Source organism: Eptesicus fuscus, chromosome 19 (genome assembly GCF_027574615.1).
Source record: "Eptesicus fuscus isolate TK198812 chromosome 19, DD_ASM_mEF_20220401, whole genome shotgun sequence".
NCBI classification, from domain to species: domain Eukaryota; kingdom Metazoa; phylum Chordata; class Mammalia; order Chiroptera; family Vespertilionidae; genus Eptesicus; species Eptesicus fuscus.
The window spans coordinates 7,541,409-7,554,303 of record NC_072491.1 but is presented as its reverse complement, the minus strand read 5'-3'; the positions used below and the strand labels follow the sequence as shown (position 1 = coordinate 7,554,303).

Below are 12,895 nucleotides of genomic sequence, written 5' to 3'. Positions count from 1 at the left end.
AGGTCCTTCATGTCTTGTGTCTGACCTGCACTTTTCATTCTGAAGGAACTACTGATTTATGTAAGGAAAGAACAGCAAAGACATTACCATAACTTCTAGATCCTGAAAAAACATGTTTGTACTGAGGAGCAAATTACTAACATGTTTTCTGGTTAAATCAAATCCTGGGCAGCTAGAGTTATAAAAAGGATAATCGAGTTTCTATAAAAGGCAATAAATACAAATCTCTGTTAGGGCTGATTGAAGAAGACAGTTCTTCAACACCTATATTTGGTTTATTTCTGCCTCCACCCCCACCTCTTCCCTGCAATTACATGCAGCAGATGCTTTGCTTTGCATTCAGAATGGTTGAGGGCAGTTCTGTCAGAGGTTTCCTGTTAAGTGAGAAATAATTGTCTGCAGCTTTATATTGTAGAGTGAGTTGGAGGGAGATTTTAAAGCTTTTGTGAATAGTTGTTAAACCTCCCACGTATTTAACAAGAGTAAGTATGTAATTACAGATGAAATCTGTAGTGCCTGCTATTTAAGAGTCTAGGTTTCATTCAGTCATCCATCCATCCATCCATCTACCCATCCACATGCCCATCCACTCATCCATCTACCCATCCTTATCCAACACTCATCCATCATACATTCATGCATCTATTTCTAGGCATATTGAAGACCTGGGAAAATGCTACCAAATGATGATAGGAATTGAGGAAAATGGGAATTTTTTACTGAGGGTTCCTGTGCCTGAGTTCATACTAACTTTATTTCTCAAATCCAGGCAATTAATAGCTTTTTTCATTCAGGGCAGAGTATGTTTGACACTCGACCGAGGTTCTAGAAGATGCTTGTGGAAAACCCCTCCAGAGCTCTATGAAATGCCATGTAAACATTAAACACATAGTTTTAAAATTTTGAGACACTCTAGTGGTTCTCAACCTTTCTAATACTGTGACCCTTTAATACAGTTCCTCATGTTGTGGTGACCCCCAACCATAAAATTATTTTCGTTGCTACTTCATAACTGTAATTTTGCTACTGTTATGAATCGTAATGTAAATATCTGTGTTTTCCGATGGTCTTAGGTGACCCTGCTAGCGGTTCTCAACATGTGGGTTGAGATTACTTCTTGGTTAGAGATTACTTGACCTTGATAATAAACCCACTGAGCAACATTGAACAAAACATTAAAAATATACTGCAGTGATACAAAGGAATCATATAAACATTTGCCCCAGTATATAGAAAGTACTCAGCAGCTAAGCTACTCTTTTCCTATTTTTTTTCTTTCAATATATCATGATCTCTGGTCTTTCTGCTTTTACTTCCTCTCTCTTTAATTACCATTCTTTCCTTAGAACACAAAGGGCAATGCTGTCCCTTTACTTATCCCCCTCAGCTTCGCACTTCTGATCATTGACTAGTACCCCTGTATGCCAAGTTCAAATTTCTAGTCAAGTCTCTGATTGATTTAGGTTAGCCAGTTGTTTGAATCTCCGGAATCAGATACTATCCTATCTCTAATATTTAGATAATGAACATTTTTCCTAATTCAGTATAAACCACAGTCTCATTTCCAATTAAAGCACCTCAAAGAAAAGTAAACATAGTTTCATTTCGTTCTTTGAACATATTCTTTTTACATGTAATAACTTTTATTTTAATCTAAATATTTTCCTCTCTAGGTTTATACAGAGTAATGTGTTCTAATTAAAAAAATAAAGATTAAGTTTTCAAATAACTAAAGTCTACTGAGTCAATGATAATACATTACTTTGAGCAACTTCTTTCCCTGCTGAAATGAAGCATTTTGATACTATCCACCACCTTATCATCTATCCCAGGAGTATCTTCAATTAGCTTTAACTAATTCGTTTTTATTAATTAATTTTAAACTTTTGACCTTTTAAGTTCTCAAATGATATATGGCTTATTGAAACCAGCTAAGTAGTCAATGATTAGTTAGAAGAAATAATGATTCCATTGCATAAAAATTAGAATAATAAATTATGTGATATCTATCCTTTAATCCAATTACCAAGTTTAGTCATTTTCTCTTGATTTAGTCTTTTTCAACTCCAATTCAACTCACACTTCAGCTACAGCTGTTTTAAAACAAATATCTGCTTATGACATTCTGTCTCTCTAAAAAAAAAAAAAAAAAAAAAAAATGTCGGCTATTTTGCTTATGTGATAAAGCCCAGCAACCCTTTTAGCCTGGCAACAAGACCCTTGAAAAACTATTCCCAACTGATTTCTAACCTTCTCTCCTAGTGTTCCTACTCCTCAAGTCTATAATACAGACAGGCTATTATTTACTAAACAGTTCAAGCTATACTCTGCCCAAGAGAGCTCGCCTTCCTTCTAGCCCAATCCACCTGGTGAATACCTTCCCTAACTTCCTCTCAGAGCCCAGCTAAGATATCAATTCTTTGAGGCGCTTTCCCTGATAACTTCAGGCAGAGTTATTCACACTCCAATTAACTAACAGTAATTGTATAACATAATTAGTTGATTTATGCCTGGGACCTCCTATAAATTATGGTCTACTTGAGGGCAGTGACCCAGTTGGAGGCATTTCATCTCTAGTATCTAGCACAGGGCGCACATGTGCTCATTAAATATTAACCCAAATGTGTGCATAAGTAGATAAATAAATATGCTGCACCCGCCCCTCCTAGGCTTTCACCAGACTATTGTCTATGTCCATGGGCTATGCATATCCTATATAATAAAAGGCCAGAGGCCATAAGCGTCACAACCGGAAGGACCAGAGACCAGACCACCACGGCCCCTCCCCAGGCAGGCCCCGCCCCCAAGCAAGCAGTTAGGGGCAATCAGGCAGGCATGCAGAGTGGTTAGGGGTGATCAGGTAGGCAGACCAGCAGTAAGGGGTGATCAGGTAGGCAGGAAAGTGGTTAGGGGTGATCAGGTAGGCAGGCAAGTGGTTAGGGGTGATCAAGTAGGCAGGCCAGTGGTTAGGGGAGATCAGGTAGGCAGGCAGAGTGGTTAGGGGCAATCAGGCAGGCAGGCAGGTTAGGGGTGATTAGGCAAGCAGACCAGTGGTTAGGGGTGATCAGGTAGGCAAGCCAGTGGTTAGGGGAAATCAGGTAGGAAGACAGCCCCTCGATGGGCTGGCCCCGCCCCCAAGCAAGTGGTTCAGGGTGATCAGGCAGGCAGGCAGAGTGGTTAGGGGTGATCAGGTAGGCAGACCTGCGGTTAGGCTTGATCAGGTAGGCAGGTAAGTGGTTAGGGGCAATCAGGTAGGCAGACAGCCCCTCACAGGGCTGGCCCCGCATTCCAGCAAGCAGTTAGGGGTGATCAGGCAGGCAGCAGAGTGGTTAGGGGCAATCAGGTAGGCAGGCAAGTGGTTAGGGGTGATCAGGTAGGCAGACGGCCCCTTGCTGGGCTGGTCCCACCCCCCAGCAAAGAAAGAGGGAGGCCCCAGCCAGCCAAGCCATCGTACCCAACCCTGTTGCCTTCAAAGGGAGGCCACCGGTGGCAGGGGCAGGGGGGCAGGCGCTGCACAGATGGCAAGCAGTGGCAGCAGCAGGGGTGGGGCCAGCTGCCTGCAGCCGGGGGAAGGAAAGCCCTGGTAGGCCCTGATCTCAGGCCAGGCCTAGGGACCCTACCCGAGGGGTCCCGGATTGTGAGAGGGTGCAAGCTAGGCTGAGGGACCCACCTGAGTGCACGAATTTTCATGCACTGTGCCTCTAGTATGCATATAAGTTCCCAGGTTGATCTCTCTCCCAACCCACACCTCCCTGCCTTCCCTCTGAAATTCGTCAGTCTGTTCCATGCTTCTATGTCTCTGGATCTATTTTGTTCATCAGTTTATTTTGTTCATTATATTCCACAAATGAGTGAGACCATGTGATACTTATCTTTCTCTGACTGGCTTATTTTGCTTAGCAAAATACTTTTCAGGTCCATCCATGCTGTTGTAAATGGTAAGAGTTCCTTCTTTTTTTATCCACATAATATTCCATTGTGTAAATGAACCACAGCTTTTCTATTCAAGGCACTTGGGCTGTTTCCAAATCTTAGCTATTGTAAGTTGTGCTGCTATGAACACAGGGGTGCATATATCTTTTCTGATTGGTGTTTCGGGTTTCTTAGGATATATTTCTAGAAGTGGAATCACTGGGTCAAATGGGAGTTCCATTTTTAATTTTTTGAGGAAACACTATACTGTTTTCCACAGAGGCTGCACCAGTCTGCATTCCCACCAGCAGTGCATGAGGGTTCCTTTTTCTCCACATCCTCGCCAACACTTGTGTGTTGATTTGTTGATGGTAGCCATTGGGCAGGTGGGTGGTGGTACCTCATTGTTATTTTAATGTGCATCTCGCAGATGATTAGTGACTTTGAGCATTTTTTCATATGTCTCTTGGCCATTTGCATGTCCTCTTTGGAGAAGTGTCTGTTTAGGTCCTCTGCCCATTTTTGAATTGGATTGTTTATCTTCCTTTTGTTGAGTTGTATGAGTACTTTAAATATTTTGGAAATTAACCCCTTATCAGATGTATCATTAGCAAATATGTTCTCCCCTGCAGTGGCTCTTTTTTCATTTTGTTGATGGTTTCCTTTACTGTGCAGCTTTTTATTTTGATGTAGTCCCATTTGTTTATTTTCTCCTTAATTTCCTTTGCCCTAGGAGATGTATCGGTAAACCCATTGCTACGAGAGATGTCTGAGATTTTGATGTCTATGGTTTCTTCTAAGATTTTTATGTTTTCATAATAGTTTTATTTTAATTACTTGGTTTGTTGTTTTGCTTTCTTCACCATAATTGAAATGAGACTGATTCCTTTAGTACAACCATGTTCCATTTAATAGTACTTATATTAATTGAATAGCACCATTTTATACTTTCTTACAAATTTATTTTTAAGGATTTGTAAGTTTTTAAAATTTGCTTATTATTTTAAAAATTGAACCCTCAGATTTATTTTAATGGTTAATCCTATATTTATTTCTTGGTTATTTCAAGAATCATATGTACAATTCACCTCATTCTAAAGATCATTATGAAAAACATGTTCATAAAATTTTTAATTGTTTATTGGGGTGACATTAGTTAATAAAACTTATATATATATATATATATATATATATATATATATATATATATACACATATATATAATATTGATTTCATATATACAATTCTATTGTGTGTTTAACAAAATGTGTCCATAAAACTTTATTCTGTGTCTTCCTTTTAGCACATTCTCAGATAGCTTTGGTTAATGTAAGCTGGTGGCCTTTGCAATGCTTCAACTCATGACATAGTTCAGTATTAATGTCAGTCATGCAGTCAGTTGGATAGTTTTATAATGTGAACTTGAGCATGATGGCCCAATGACCTGATTAGTTCATTCATTTAAGCAGGTGACTATTATTTCAGATGGTATTCCAAAATATTATTACAGTCATTCACAATATCTCTGCTTAGAGTCCAGGATAACTATGGAACATTTTTAATCTTGCTTGCATTTCATCGGTTTTCAACTTCTTTTTATTCAGCTTCTAGTTTTCATAAGATCTGCTATTCTTTACTCATTGAGCTTTTAAAATATTCAAGGAATTGTTAACATAGTATCTTCCTGACATGACTGAATTTTTGTGCCAGAATTTTAATGACAAAATTATGCACCATTCCTCATTCTTTTTAAAAAAATATATTTTTATTGATTATTTTACAGAGAGGAAGGGAGAGGGATAGAGAGTTAGAAACATTGATGAGAGAGAAACATCGATCAGCTGCCTCCTGCACACCCCCTACTGGGGATGTGCCCACAACCAAAATACATGCCCTTGACCAGAATCGAACCTGGGACCCTTCAGTCTGCAGGCCGACGCTCTATCCACTGAGCCAAACCAGTTAGGGCCATTCCCTATTCTTGGATGAGTAAGTAAAGATGGTTGATTATAAAGGGTCAATGCTGACATCAGATACTTTAAAGTTAATTGGGGAAATGGAGCACCATTACATAATCATGGTATCCTTAAAAGGGAAGATAAAACAACAGTCCATAAAAACATAAAGAAAGAAAATAGTTCTTCTAGTTATGAGAAATAGAATAGTCTTCACAGCAGAGGTAGCAGACAAGAGCTACCTTTATTAAACACCTACTATGTGCCTGTCAGGAAGAGAACATTACATAAGCCAGTATATTTATTCTTTACCACAATCCTGTGATGTAAAAATTATTCACAGAGGTTAAGCAATCCATTCCCCATCACACAATGTAGAAGACAGAACTGGATTTGAATTCACAGCCATAGGATTCCCAAAGCTCTAAAACTATGGAGGACAGATCTCAAAGCAAGGGCAGAATTTCAACTGGCACAGATAACAGTAGGGGAGAAGAGATCTGACATGTTCACGTGTGTTCCTAATTATCTGCAGGCTTTAATCTCTCTCAACTTCCTTGGAGGCAGACAGACATTGAAACTAAGAGACTGAAATTTGAAGTTATATCATCTGAACTCAAGCCTTGGGTTCACTACTGACTAAGAGAGCGTGGGGCAAAAGTAAGTTTGAAGTTGTTCCTATGGAAAATAATACAATAATTAATAAATTATAATATAAGAATAAACTCAGTGTTTCATGTACTCACAACTGTAAACCTACTTTTTTTCCACCCTTGTGTATACCATATTTTCTCTATCCACTCATCCATTGAAGAGCATTTAGGTTGTTTCAATATCTGGCTATTGAGAATAATGCTGCCATGAGCATATAGTATATTTTTACAGACCTTAAGCACATGAGCTCTTAGTCACAAAGCAAGAACAAAGGGCAAAAATCCACTCTTGACAGATTGCATCTATATCTCTATATTTATATGTAGAGATGCATGTGATTCAAAAGATAAAACTGTGGCAAAATAATTTTTAACACAAGAGACACTTGAAAATAATTGGTATATGATTTTTTTAAATTAGTTATCCCTTGAGTCCAACTTAATTTTTGGTATAGTTAAATTGCCAAATTATTTTATTGCATAAATTATAATTTTCTTCTTCCCCTTCTTTTTGTGTGCAAAACTTTTATAAGCATATAATCTAATGACAGCTTTCACCTTCATAATATTCTGAGTTGGTGCCAATAACCCGAACAGCTCAATCCACTCTCAAACATGTAGCTGTGTGTGTGTGTGTGTGTGTGTGTGTATGTGTGTGCGTGCACATGCGCACACATACATATTCAAGATATACTCAAATTGATTCTTTGACTTTTAGGGGATTCTAATCAAGATCGTGAAACAAATTTAACTGAGGCTGCCCTCCTGGGAAGTTTTTCTTAATTACTTACTCCCTGTATAAATCACAGCTTTCAGCCTGTCATTTTTCAAGGCCTTGCTATGAATCCAAACCAGGTGACTCTGGGGATATGTTGGAAACACCTGAGTTTCCATTTTGCTCAGGGCAGTGATTATTAATGTGAGAAATCTGGAGTCATATAAAGTGGCCAGAGTTTCAACAGAATTTATTGCTTACGGCTTTGAGGTCCCCTGGCCTTTACCAGCTGCTCCACACCTGAACATAAAGAGCAGCAACATCCCTCTTCAATTTATCTTTCCTAGACTTGTTGCTTATGGGACTCAGATGTCAGGTGACAGGGCTGGGAAGCAGCAGCGAGAGTCTCCATCTGCTTGGCCTGAATTCCTCAAAGAACCCTTGTTCTGACTCTGGTGTGGACACTAGCTTTTAACAATGTGTGTGCATTAAATCTGGGAGGAAAGGGAGCTTACACATAAACTTACTTTTTTTAGTGTATTTTTTTGGTGTCCATTTAATCTGAGACAAATTGATTAAATGAGCAGGAGACTGGGGTCCCTGAAGGGTTCAAGGACTCTGTCTTCCATCAGACATGAGAGCAGTAAGCAGTTCTTTTTTGAAAGACTTTTGTTGGATTTCTGAAACTTTAAAAGAGTTTCCTAGGCCCCCAAGTGTTGTGACTGGCACATATTAGGCACGAAGAAAAGTTGTGCACCAAATGAATGAAGAAAATGAATGGATGAAAAATAATATCGTCTTTCTAAGAGGCACTATATTTCATTGGTTAAAAGCAACAGCCTTTGAAGGGAAAGGACTCGGCTTCTAATCATGGTTCTGCTACTTGTTAGCTGTGTGACTTAAGGCAAATCCCTTAAGCTCTATGTTTTAATGTCTTCATTTGTCAAATGAACATAATAAGACTTAAGTGAGGCAATGCACTAGTATGCATAGCAGGACTAATTTTTGTCTTCCTCTTCACATGACAGTTGACATTTTTCTAGGTTAACACAAATCAGAGTAGCAAAAAAAAAAAAAGACTCCCTTTTCATACTAGGACCAAGGAGATATGCTAGTGAGAGGCTGATCTTGGCAGTATTCAAGGTCTGATTTTCTTTCACATAATAAACCAGTGACCAGCCTATGATGAGGGCTCTTCTCTTCCACTCTCAGGACCTGGCCCACCCTCCGGAGGAAAGTCCACACAAATTAATGAACATAGTGTTTAGGTTACTGAGCAAGGGCTCACTGCCTGACCTACCTAGAAGCCAATACTATGGCACCAGCTTTTGAGAAAAGAAAAAAAAAACAAACAAAAAAAACGCTTTTATTGGGAGGTGCACCAGGAAGGAGAAAGGAGGCAAGATGTAAGAGGTTTCAGCCCCAGATCTCCCTGGACAATGGATCCTTCACTTTTACAAGAGTTCCCGTGTTCAGATTAGGGTCAGTCACTGGTCCTTTGGTTCCATAGGGGGGGCAGTTAAAAGGTCACAAGTGTTACTCGTGAGTGGTGCTCACACCTATCACCGGTGAGTGGTGTAGCCAAGGTTTAAAATTTCATTCTGGGTCTTGTTAGACGATAGGACCAGTTTGAGCTGGTTCTGTGGTTACCTTGTTTAGGGTCTTCAAACAATCCCTTTCAAGAGCCCCTTCAGCAATCACTATGTGGTTCAATTTTTTTCTTCCTTTGGGTTCAACACTGTGACCTACACTGAGTGGCCAGATGATTATGATCTCTGAATGCATAATAATCTGGCCACTCAGTGTATATCCTATATAATAAAAGGCTAATATGCAAATTGTCCCCTCGACCAGGAGTTTGACCAGCAGGCAGGCCAGCCAACCGCCCATGTCCCCTCCCCCTGGCCAGGCTGGCTGGACCCCACCCATGCACGAATTCATGCACCAGGCCTCTAATACACACACACACACACACACACACACACACACACACACACACACACACACTGAGTGGCCAGATTATTATGCATTCAGAGATCATAATAATCTGGCCACTCAGTGTATTTTGTCTAACTGTTAAAGCTTAAAGGACAAACATGCAGGTTATTTATGGCACAGAAATAATGCAATGTCAGGAATGAAGAGTATTTGACTTTGGGAATGTAGTTGTGAGGAATTGGAAGACTGCCCTTGCAAAAATTCGGGCTTTGCCTATGGAGCCCTAGAAAGGGAAGAGCCTGCGGCAGCCGAGGTAACAGGGCATGCACTGCCGTCTCTGTTCTTGCTGTTGTACCTGCTGGCGCCTCCTGGAAGAATTTTGTTCTTCTCTCCCTGGAGGAAATGAATGGAGCACTTCTCAGAGACGCATGGGGACTGGGATAATGTTCACGCACCTCCTTCTGGTATAAATGGTCCTCTTGAAAGTCTGTCCTCTTCCTTGGGGTATGAGTTCCCTCTTTTCCTCATGCTGAGTCTAGGGATGGTGGTAGGTAGAATTTAGGCATTTGTTTTCATCTTTTTTAATGAGTTATTTTCTGAGAAAAGACCCATATGCTTAGAAAGGACATACTAGTAATCAGTTCTCAATTCTATCTTTGAAACTAGGAAGTTTATCTTCAGAGTGTTAAAGTGATGATGACTTTTATAGGAAGCTAAGAAGACATGGTACCCATTGGCATGTGGAGGGAGGAAATTAGAGAGGAATGTGGCAAAACAGCACAATGGAACCTGAATTAGAAGAAGAACTAGGATGGCCCAAGGCAGGAGTTCTGTACTGAAAAGAGAAAGTGTGAGGACACCATTCTGAAATGTTTCTGTCAGTGTGTCCTCTATAAGTTTAGAATATGACACTCAAATTCCTGCAAGGCTGACATTTTGTGTAATATTTATTTTTTATTCTTCCCCTGTCTTCTCTATTTCTTCTTTTTTCTCTCTCTCACTTCCTCTATCTCAACGTATGCACACACAAATACAAACATTCGAAACACAAACATATATAAAAACTATATGTAGCCCAGCTAGAGTGGCTCAGTTGGTTGAGCATCGTCCTGTGCACTGAAAGGTTTTGGGATCAATCCTTGGTCAGGGCACATACAAAAGGCAATTGATGGATGTTTCTCTCTCACTTTGATCTCTCTCTCTCTCTCTGTGTCTCTCTTTCTCTCTCTCTCTCTCCCTTCCTCTCTCTAAGCATGTCCTTGGGCGAGGATTAAAAAATAAATAAAAGCTATATGTAATCAATAGTGACTATTTCAATGTGAGACGTTGAATCCCCAAGCAGTGAGCTTTACCAGTGCTAACAATCGTAACTTGCTTCCTGGATCACCAGGGGATGTTAACACAAGGTGAGTTCACTCAGGAACAACCTTTCCGCACATCTCGGTTAGCTGGAAGCCTTTTTGTCCTCATCATTGATCCTAAGCACCATTGCTTCTTACTGGCAGCACAATTACCTCTTGCTGAAACTTGTGAAAATAAAATCATACATCTAATCAGTTGTATTCAGGGCATTGTTTTTCTTTACCTCAACGGTGACTATTTAGCTTGTATAGAGCTATAAGAGGTTAAGGGAGGTGACCTGGAGTGTTCTCTGTATACTCAGTTGTCCAACATTTAAAAAAAAAATTAGTGAAATGATGACTTAGACATGGCATCGATAATACATCTCTTACATTTAGATTCTGTTGCACTGGAATGGGCCATTGTAAATCATAATATCACTTGATTTACAAAATGACAGAAGCCAGTCATGGCTTAATTAATTCAGGGTCGTTTTCATTTTGGTTCTACGGGAAGAGCTCTTAATAGAAACAATGTATAAATAAAAAAGATCAAGAAAATGATGCTACACATTGATGGTGATAAGGGGGAAAGCTGTCAAGAAGTAAGGTCTAAAAAATATCATCTTTCCACGAGAGACAAGACTTGGCTGCAGACAGATGCTTATAAGATTGTTGAAGAGGACGGCTTTATAAATAGATGCACAATAGCAGAAGACAGCTGTTCAAAATAATTGTCAGGTGATATTTGGTGATGACAACCTGCAGAAAGTCATCAGTGCAATTATTTCACACCAGATCAGTCCAGCAAAACTGTTGAACCCTCTCTCCTGTTGTGAGTGAAATACTCGTTATTCTTGAAATGCCGATATGGTTTGCTCACTTTTTTTTCTCTAATAAACAATGACTTCAAAGACAATTAATAGCTTAACCAGAGAAAATTAACTCAGTGTATTAAAGTTTCGAACACGTGAGGCTAAGGTTCAACAAACTTATGTCTATGAGATATGCTATGTCCCATCATTAAAGACTATGTAAATAACAGTAGTTATTTATTTCATTAAAGCATACCAGTTGATGATAAATCAGGAAAATGTCCTATTAATAATGTCTTGATTACTTTATCAAGACATACATAGAATTTCCAAATATTTCTCTAGAATCAATCAGTAGTTCCCCAGATGCGTTTATTTTATAACTATTGACGTTAATCATCATTCACCCATTTCCTCCCAGGACCTCTCCAGTGCCCGGGTTTCTGTTTTATCACTTTTCCAATCCTTTCAGTTCAAAGACCCAGTTTAGTTATGTAACTACGGCCACACCATAGTTTTATGAACTTTTTAGATCGTCATTGGACTTCTGTGTTAAAAGTTATGTTATTTGATTAACCCACCAGTAACACTTTGCAATACAGTGTTTCACGTGAGGTTTAAACAAGCATTTGTAGTAGGTTTATTTACTCCTTGAAAAAAATTAGATTTTCATGACACCACGTGATGGGACAGGTATTCAAGGGTAAATTGTGTTGATTCAACAAATATTAATTCAGTGATATGTGTAGTAAAGACAAGGTATGAGAGTTCAGTGGGGCGTTTTGCTAAGCAAAATAAAATGTTCTTTCAAACTTTAAATGGTGCAAAAACAATGTGCCTTTAAACTTTAAAATGAGGCTGGTGGGAGGTAGAGTGCAAACTTGTGAAAAATGACTCAGGATATTAAATAAAACCAAAATAACTGGAGAGATATGCAATGCTGGTGGCTTAGAAGACAAAATGGTTAAGATGTCAATTGTACTTAATTTACCTACAGATTTGAAGAATTTTAATCAAAATGCTAGCAGGCTTTTTGGTAGAAATTGACAAGTTGATTCTAAAATTTATATGGAAATGCACATGATCTAGGACATACTTATTCTAGATCCTTTGTGTGTGTAGTATATGTATTTTACATGCAAATGTAAATAATTGAGAGCTATGTCTAGAATTAAAAATATTAAGAAGTTAAGAGACAGTTTTAGTTATATTTTAACTGTCAAAAACATTTAATTATACTCAGCATAGTTGATAAAATAGATACTTATATTACCTCTCCAACCTCCAAATTTTGTTACTAATACTTTTTACATGTTCAAAATTTGTAACATTTTCATTATGTTCTATAATCAATCATAAGTTTATTTTATTTTTTAATACTTATTATTTTGTTGCTATTCTGATTCTTAATTTGACCAGTGAATTTTTGTATAGTTTATTGTACAAAGTTTTCCTTTTAAATTTTATTTTATTAATTTTTAGCATTATTTATTTACTTACTTATTTAAATCTTTATTATCTGTGTCCATGGGTTATGCATTTATGCACACAAGGTCTTTGGTTGATT

The 12,895-nt window shown here is 38.6% G+C and overlaps 1 long non-coding RNA gene across 2 annotated transcripts in view; it reads left to right on the top strand.

Moving 5' to 3' along the window:
- The window catches only part of LOC114234122 (uncharacterized), a 47,337-nt gene that overhangs the window by 26,169 nt on the left and 8,273 nt on the right, over nt 1-12,895 (top strand). For both annotated transcript variants that reach the window (XR_008554589.1, XR_003620327.2), the window contains exon 3: nt 6,403-6,527. This is a non-coding gene — a long non-coding RNA (uncharacterized LOC114234122). The remainder of the gene's footprint in view (nt 1-6,402; nt 6,528-12,895) is intronic.